Raw genomic sequence first — 10,108 nt, forward strand, 5'->3', positions numbered from 1 at the left:
CCGATATGTACCTGATACATTCTGGAACACTCCCGGTATCCGAATACTATCATCCAATATATCAATATTTACCTCTCGACCATTTCGAGACTCCTCGTCATGTCCGTGATCTCATCTGGGCCTCCAAACAACATTCAGTCACCAAATCACATATCTCATATAATACAAATCGTCATCGAACGTTAAGCGTGCGGACTCTACGAGTTCAAGAACTATGTAAACATGACCGAGACACCTCTCCGGTCAGTAAACAACAGCGGAATCTGGATACTCATATTGGCTCCCACATATTCTATGAAGATATTTATTGGTCAAACCGTTATGACAACATACGTTATTCCCTTTGTCATCGGTATGTTACTTGCCCGAGGTTCGATCGTTGGTATCTTCATACCTAGTTCAATCTCGTTACCGGCAAGTCTCTTTACTCGTTCCGTAATGCATCATCATGCAACTAACTCATTAGTCACATTGCTTTCAAGGCTTCTTATGATGTGCATTGCCGAGAGGGCCCGGAGATACCTCTTTGATACTCGGAGTGACAAATCCTAATCTTGATCTATGCCAACCCAACAAACACCTTCAGAGATACCTATAGAGCATTTATAATCACCCAGTTATGTTGTGACATTTGATAGCACATAAGGCATTCCTCTGGTATCCGGGAGTTGCATAATCTCGTAGTCGGAGGAATATGTATTTGACATGAAGAAAGCAGTAGCAATAAAACTGAACGATCATTATGCTAAGCTAACGGATGGGTCTTGTCCATCACATCATTCTCCTAATGATGTGATCACGTTCATCAAATGACAACACATGTCTATGGCTAGGAAACTTAACCATCTTTGTTCAACGAGCTAGTCAAGTAGAGGCATACTAGGGACACGGTGTTTTGTCTATGTATCCACACATGTATCAAGTTTCCGGTTAATACAATTCTAGCATGAATAATAAACATTTATCACGAATAAGGAAATATAAAATAACAACTTTATTATTGCCTCTAGGGCATATTTCCTTTGGTCTCCCACTTGCACTAGAGTCAATAATCTAGATTACATTGTAATGATTCTAACACCCATGGAGTCTTGGTGTTGATCATGTTTTGCTCATGGAAGAGGCTTAGTAAACGGGTCTGCCACATTCAGATCCATATGTATTTTGCAAATCTCTATGTCTCCCTCCTTGACTAGATCACGGATGGAGTTAAAGCGTCTCTTGATGTGTTTGATCTTTTTGTGAAATCTAGATTCCTTCGCCAAGGCAATTGCTCCAGTATTGTCACAAAAGATTTTCATAGGACCCGATGCACTAGGTATTACACCTAGGTCGGATATGAACTCCTTCATCCAGACTCCTTCATTTGCTGCTTCCGAAGCAGCTATGTACTCCGCTTCACACGTAGATCCCGCCATGACGCTCTAGTTGGAACTGCACCAACTGACAGCTAAACCATTCAATAAAAATATGTATCCGGTTTGTGACTTAGAGTCATCCGGATCAGTGTCAAAGCTAGCATCGACGTAACCATTTACGACGAGCTCTTTGTCACCTCCATAAATGAGAAACATATCCTTAGTCCTTTTCAGGTACTTCAGGATGTTCTTGACCGTTGTCCAGTGATCCACTCATGGATTACATTGCTACCTCCCTGCTAAACTTATAGCAAGGCACACATCAGGTCTGGTACATAGCATAGCATACATGATAGAACCTACAACAGAGGCATATGGAATGACTTTCATTTTCTCTCTATCTTCTGCAGTGGTCGGGCATTGAGTCTGACCCAACTTCACACCTTGTAACATGGGCAAGAACCCTTTCTTTGACTGACCCATTTTGAACTTGTGCTTTGTGAAAGTCCTATCAAGCATCTTGATCTATCTCTATAGATCTTGATGCCCAATATATAAGCAGCTTCACCGAGGTCTTTCATTAAAAACTTTTATTCAAGTATCCTTTTATGCTATCCAGAAATTCTATATCATTTCCAATCAACAATATGTCATCCACATATAGTATTAGAAATGCTATAGAGCTCACACTCACTTTCTTGTAGATACAGGCTTCTCCAAAAGTCTGTATAAACCCATATGCTTTGATCACCTCATCAAAGCGTATATTCCAACTCCGAGATGCTTGCACTAGTCCATAAATGGATCGCTGGAGCTTGCACACTTTGTTAGCATCTTTAGGATCGACAAAACCTTCTCGTTGCATCATATACAACTCTTTTTTAATAAATCCATTAAGGAATGCAGTTTTGACATCCATTTGCTAGATTTCATAGTTAGAAAATGTGGCAATTGCTAACATGATTCGGACGGACTTAAGCATCACTACGGGTGATAAAGTCTCATCGTAGTCAACTCCTTGAACTTGTCGAAAACCTTTTGCAAACAGTCGAGCATTATAGATAGTAACATTACCATCAGCGTCAATCTTCTTCTTGAAGATCCATTTATTCTCTCTGGGTCGCTAATCATCGGGCAAATCCACCAAAGTCCACACTTTATTCTCATACATGGATCCTATCTCAGATTTCATGGCCTCAAGCCATTTTTCAGAATCTGGGATCATCATAGCTTCTTCCTAGTTCGTAGGTTCGTCATGGTCTAGTAACATGACTTCCAGAACATGATTGTCATACCACTCTGGTGCAAATTGTGCTCTGGTTGACCTACGAAATTCAGTAGTAACTTGATCTGAAGTTTCATGATCATCATCATTAGCTTCCTCTCCAGTTGGTGTAGGCATCATGGGAACGGATTTCTCAGATGTGGTACTTTCCAAATTGAGAGAAGGTACAATTACCTCATCAAGTTCTACTTTCCTCCCACTCACTTCTTTCGAGAGAAACTCCTTCTCTAGAAAGGTTCCATTCTTGGCAACAAAGATCTTGCCTTCGGATCTGTGGTAGAAGGTGTACCCAATTGTTTCCTTAGGGTATCCTATGAAGATGCACTTCTCCGATTTGGGTTCGAGCTTATCAGGCTGAAGCCTTTTGACATAAGCATCACATCCCCAAACTTTGAAAACGACAGCTTAGGTTTATTGCCAAAACACAGTTCATACAGTGTCGTCTCAACGGATTTGATGGTGCCCTATTAACCGTGAATGCAACTGTCTCTAATGCATAACCCCAAAACGGTAGTGGTAAATTGGTAAGAGACATCATAGATCGCACCATATCTAATAAAGTACGGTTACGACATTCGGACACACCATTATGTTGTGGTGTTCCAGGTGGCGTGAGTTGTGAAACTATTCCATATTGTTTTAAATGAAGGCCAAACTCGTAACTCAAATATTCACCTCCGCGAGCAGATCGAAAAAACTTTATTTTTTTGTTACGATGATTCTCCACTTCACTCTGAAATTCTTTGAACTTTTCAAATGTTTCAGACTTGTGTTTCATTAAGTAGATATAGCCATATCTGCTCAAATCATCTGTGAAGGTCAGAAAATAACGATACCCACCACAATCCTCAACACTCATCGGACCGCATACATCGGTGTGTATTATTTCCAATAAGTCATTGGCTCTTGTTCCATTGTTCCGGAGAAGGAAGTTTTAGTCATCTTGCCCATGAGGCATGGTTCTCAAGTATCAAATGATTCATAATCAAGTGATTCCAAAAGTCCATTTGCATGGAGTTTCTTCATGTGCTTTACACCAATATGACCTAAACGGCAGTGCCACAAATATGTTGCACTATCATTATCAACTTTGCATCTTTTGGCATCAATATTATGAATATGTGTATCACCATGATCGAGATTCAACAGAAATAGACCACTCTTCAAGGGTGCATGATCATAAAAGATAATTCTCATATAAATAGAACAACCATTATTCTCTGATTTAAATGAATAATTGTCTCGCACTAAACATGATCCAGATATAATGTTCATGCTCAACTCTAGCACCACATAACAATTATTCAGGTCTAAAACTAATCCCGAAGGTAGATGTAGAGGTAGCGAGATGACGGCGATCACATCGACCTTGGAACCGTTCCCGACGCGCATGGTCACCTCGTCCTTAGCCAATCTACGTAATCCATGTCCCTGTTTTGAGTTACAAATATGAGCAACCGAACCGGTGTCAAATACCTAGGCACTACTGCGAGAATTAGTAAGGTACACATCAATAACATGTATATCAGATATACCTTTGTTCACTTTGCCATCTTTCTTATCCGCCAAATACTTGGGGCAGTTCCGCTTCTAGTGACCAGTCCCTTTGCAGTAGAAGCACTCAATTTCAAGCTTGGGTCTAGCTTTGGGCTTCTTCCCAGGAGTGGCAACTTGCTTGTCATTCTTCTTGAAGTTTCCCTTCTTTCCCTTGCCCTTTTTCTTGATACTAGTGGTCTTATTAACCATCAACACTTGATGCTCCTTCTTGATTTCTACCTCCGTAGTTTTGAGCATTGCGAAGAGCTTGGGAATAGTATTTTCCATCCCTTGCATATTATAGTTCATCATGAAGCCCTTATGCTTGGTGGCAGTGATTGAAGAACTCTATCAATGACACAATCATTTGGAAGGTTAACTCCCAGCTGAGTCAAGTGATTATGATATCCAGACATTCTGAGTATGTGTTCACTGACAGAACTGTTCTCCTCCATCCTGTAGCTATAGAAATTGTTGGAGACTTCATATCTCTCAACTCGGGCATTTTCTTGAAATATTAACTTCAACTCCTGGAACATCTCATATGGTCCATGACGTTCAAAACGTCTTTGAAGTCCCGATTCTAAGCCATAAAGCATGGCACACTGAACTATCGAGTAGTCATCAGATCGAGCTTGCCAGATGTTCATAACGTCAGCATTTGCTCCTGTAGTAGGCCTTTCACCTAGCGCTGCATCAAGGACATAATTCTTCTGTGCAGCAATGAGGATAATCCTCAAGTTACGGACCCAGTCTGTGTAGTTGCTACCATCATCTTTCAACTTAGCTTTTGATGCCTGCTTGAACTACATCGGTATTTTCCCAAAGAGGAAGGGATGATGTAGCACATCGATGGTAGGTATTTCCTTCAGTGATGAGACCAAGCTTATCGAACCAGTAGGAGAACCAAGCAACACAACGTAAACAACCCCTGCACACAAATAACAAATACTCGCAACCCGACATATTAAAGGGGTTGTCAATCCCTTTCGGGTAATGGTGCCAGAAATTGGCGAGATGACGTGATAAAGTTGTAATAGATAGGGTAAATAGATCACAAAAAAATAAAGTGCACCAAGGTATTTTTGTATTTTTGGTTTAATAGAACTGAAAATAAAAGCAAAGGAAAACAGACTGCGAAGGCAAATATATTAAAGAAGAGACCCGGGGGCTGTAGGTTTCACTAGTGGCTTCTCTCGAGAAAAATAGCAAATGGTGGGAAACAATTACTGTTGGGAAATTGATGGAACTTCAGATAATCATGACGATATCTAGTCAGTGATCATTATATAGGCATCACGTCCAAGATTAGTAGACCGACTCCTGCCTGCATCATCTACTATTACTCACACATCAACCACTATCCAGCATGCATCTAGTGTATTAAGTTCATGCAAAGAACGGAGTAATGCAATAAGAACGATGACATGATGTAGACAAGATCTATTGATGTAGAAATAGACCCCGTCTTGTTATCCTTAATAGCAACGATACATACGTGTTATTTCCCCTTCTGTCACTGGGATTAAGCACCGTAAGATTGAACCCATCACAAAGCACCTCTTCCCATTGCAAGATAAATAGATCAAGTTGGCCAAACAAAACCCAAATATCGGAGAAGAAATATGAAGCTATAATCAATCATGCATATAAGAGATCGAAGAAGACTCAAATAACTTTCATGGATAAAAACATAGATCGGCTCATAAACTCAAAGTTCATCGGGTCCCAACAAATACACCACAAAAAGACATACATCATATAAATCTCCAAGAGACCATTGTATTGAGAATCAAGAGAGAGAGAGAGGAATCCATCTAGCTACTAGCTACAGACCCATAGGTCTACAAAGAACTACTCACGCATCATCGGAGAGGCACCAATGGACATGAGGAGCCCCTCTGAGATGGTGTCTAGATTGGATCTGGTGTTTCTGGAACTTGCAGTGGCTGGAATTGATTTTCATCGACTCCCTAGGGTTTCTGGAATATTGGGATATTTATAGAGCAAAGAGATGGTGTGGGAGGCCACCGAGGTGGGCACAACCAGGTCCGGCCCATAGATATATGGGGCCCAGGGGCAAGACAGCAATAAGGACCCCCTATTTACTAAAAGCTCAAAATATTTTATATTTCAAAAGCAAAGTAATATCCAGTACATAGCTTCTCAATTTGGACTCTAAAACTGATAGTACAATTTATTTATCGATCAAGTGAACTAATGAAATGATGTAGTTTGGCAAAAGCTAGCTTTCCACAATAGCTCGTATTCCTAAATTTGAATGGAGACTTCATTTCTCAGCTGGTTGTTCTTCAACACTTGCTATGGCCAATTGATTCTAGGGGATCTCTAGAAGAACTAAGGTCTGAAAAAATTGCCAAGTGATCCTTTTAGGGATTTTACCTCTTCATCTATTTGCTTTTTTCTCTTCCTTTTGTTACTACCAGATAAATACTTTCTAAATGACATGTCAATAAACAAGAACAAGCAGCATAAAATGATTAAAACAGGGAACAAAAGCACCTGAATGTGGATGTAGGTGGCCAAATCAGCAGATCCGCAGGTTGAAGTCAGCACGAACGAGAACACAACACCATGAACTGAATAATTTGCCCCCCTTCTCCAGTTCAGGAGCTCCCCTAATCTCCTGATTGCCGAGCACTCACACTTAGATCCACTGAAGTCTGAAGAGTATAAAATAAGAAGAATAGATGTGGAGTCGTTAGAGGGCACATCTACTTAATTGAAAGGAGGAACAGGATTATGGGGAGGAGAAAAAGAAGAACACGTACTGTCTCCAAGTCTCCAACATCTAGCTAACGGGGAACAAGCAGAACATAGAAGAAGGAAGGAGAGCCGGTTTGTGCCTTTAATCCCCATTAATGGCCGGCGGCGATCTAGGAATTGGAGACGCTCGGGACGGCGGCGATCTAGGAATCGGAGACGCTCGGGAACGGGGGCGTTGTTTTCAGAGTATGGGATTTGGGGTAGAGGAGTCGAGGAGCATGGGAAAGAGCGACGCTGAATGGGCCCTTTGTACTCTCGCTGTTTTTCTAGGCTTCCTAGTACTATAGAGGAAATAATACCTGGGCTTGGGCCCCTGCCTGCCGGGGGCCCAGGGCGGGCACCCCGTTTGCCCAGCCTATTGGTCGGCCCTGGGCACAACCCACCTGGGCGCACCTGGAGGCCCACGCGTGCCCTGGTGCCTGGTCCCCCCCCCTCGGGCTCCCTCTCCGGTACTCCTTCGGCCCACTGGATGTCTTCTGGTCCAAAAAAAATTCCACAAAATGTTTCGCTGCATTCGGACCCCATTTGGTATTGATTTCCTGCGATATAAAAAACAAGCAGAAAACAACAGCTGGCATTGGGCACTATGTCAATAGGCTAGTACCAAAACATGATATAAAATGACTATAAAATGATTGTAAAACATCCAAGAATGATAATATAATAGCATGGAACAATAAAAATTATAGATACGTTGGAGACGTATTAGCATCCCCAAGCTTAATTGTTGCTCGTCCTCGAGTAGGTAAATGATAAAAACAGAATTTTTGATGTGGAATGCTGCCTAACATGTTCATCACATATTCTTTTCTTTGTAGCATGGACATTTGGACTTTTATATGGTTCAAACAATAGTCTAGTTTTGACATGAAGACTTTAATACTCAAGCATGTCAACAAGCAACCATGTATTTCAAAATATCAACACTAAGGCAACTTATCCCTAGCCCATTATGCTCAATCATTGATCCATTCATGAAACAAACTCGAATATTAGCTACACCCAATGCTCAAATACGATCATAGTGCCCCTTAGTTCGTGCTTTATAAGAGAAGATGGAGATTCAAGTTCAAAATAAAAATTGCATAAAGTAAAAGAAAGGCCCTTCGGCAAGGAAAGTAGGGATTTGTAGAGGTGCCAGAGCTCAAAGCCAAAATTGAGAGATAAAAACATTTTGGGAGGCTGTAGCGACCAGAACTCAAATGGTCAAGTCTCTGTGCATCAATGACATCCCTGGATCGGTAATGCTGACACGCACAGTACTCGAGGATTTATAACAGAGTTTCAATCACACACTTATTACATCGAATGTCTCAAAAGAGAACTTATTACAATAATATGGCTTAAGGCCATCTAAATAAGATAACAGCGGAAGGCTTGAAAGATAAAGTGAGTCCATCAACTCCAACGGCATAGCTGAGTGAACGACAATGACCTAACGCATCTTACTCTTCGTTTGAAAAGTCTGCAACATGATATGTTGCAGCCCGAAATGGGAAAGCACATGGAATATGCTGGCAATGTAACACAAAAGAGCAATGAACAGAATAAATGCTATCACTATATGCATATATGGCTAGTGGAAAGCTCCATGATTAATGTTTTGCATAAAGCCAATTTTTCCCTACAACAAAGGAATATATTTTATTTAACTATCATGGTGGTTGTTAAACATTGAGAAGGTTCCTCCAACTCAATCTCAATTAAACAGTATCAATTACCCAACAAATTAATTTAGAGTGATGAGATCAACATGATAATCCAAGAACCACATACTCAAGATGTCCATAACTGGGGACACGGCTAACCATGATTAGTTTGTACAATCTGCAGAGGTTTGCACACTTTTCCCCACAAGACTCGATCTCCTCCGTTGGATTTCTCGCACTACATGGTATTTGAGAAACGGATGACCGAGACACAGTCTTTCAAAAACATTAACTCTTTACTCTGGATGGACAGTTACACCTACTTTCCCTACATCTGCTAGCCCACAACTGAAAGAGGTCATGCAACCTACTCAACTATGCTAGAGCCCATAATAGCTTGTGGCTGCACACGGAAGTTTCTGGCATGAATAACCTTATGATCCATTTGAGCCTGGGTGGCGAACTATAGGATGATCACACGGGTACTCCGGGATATCCTAGGACAACACTGGATTCTCCAGGTGCCCACAACCAATCCACCCAGATGTGTATTTAAGTAGCCACCTTAAGTTAACCATAATTAACAACTCTCACATCTGTCATGGATACACTCAACCAATCCACGTCTACGAGCATAGCATAGCAATCTGATCATAACGTAGAAGTAACTCCCAAGGGTTTGATAATAAAAGGGCAATAGGTTCTACCTCATCATCTACTTCCCAAACCCGCATGTCAATCAAATCCTAATCATGCAATGTTTGAGGATTGGAACTAATGCATAAAAATTGGGTAATAAAAGATATGATCAAAGTGTCACTTGCCTTGCTGACGATCTGCAAACCCTAGAGACTCGTAGTAGCACGCTTCGCACTCCGGGAATTCTATCGCAAACAAACAATAGCATACATAAGAACTCAAGCATAGATGCACGGGTCAAACTCAAATAATAAGATCCAATCTGAAAGTTCAACTGAAGAGCTTCGATTTGCAAAAATAATCAATCGAATCGGAGCTACAAAACTCAAACTACGGTCAAAAGAAGTTCGAAATCAAATCTGCTTGAAACCAAATTTTAATTTGTCGAAACCTTGTTCAAGTTGATTAAACGGAAAGAGGGGCTCGAGATGAAGATTTTGGCGTTGGTTTCACTGGATTCCGACTAACGGTTAAAAAGTTGCAAGGGTTTGAAGATCAGGGGCTAATCTACAATAAAAATAATCACGGATAGGTCCCTGGCAAAAAGAAAACAGAAAAAGAAAAATCTATTGGAGGAACGTCCGCTAATAGAGACAAAGGAACGAATTCGTTCGTTAAAACAAGCTAACGAACGAACGTTCACAAATTAGATCTAAACCGAAAAAAACCAATCTAGTCTAAAAAACGATCTAGGTTTTTTTAAGAAACAAACGGTTTTACCTAAACCGAGCAAAAAACTGGCGGCGGCGACGGTTAACTCCGGCAGGGCTCCGACGGGGCGGGCGTTGGCGGGC

The sequence above is a fragment of the Triticum dicoccoides genome, chromosome 5B, assembly GCF_002162155.2.
Source record: "Triticum dicoccoides isolate Atlit2015 ecotype Zavitan chromosome 5B, WEW_v2.0, whole genome shotgun sequence".
Classification (NCBI taxonomy): Eukaryota; Viridiplantae; Streptophyta; class Magnoliopsida; order Poales; family Poaceae; genus Triticum; species Triticum dicoccoides.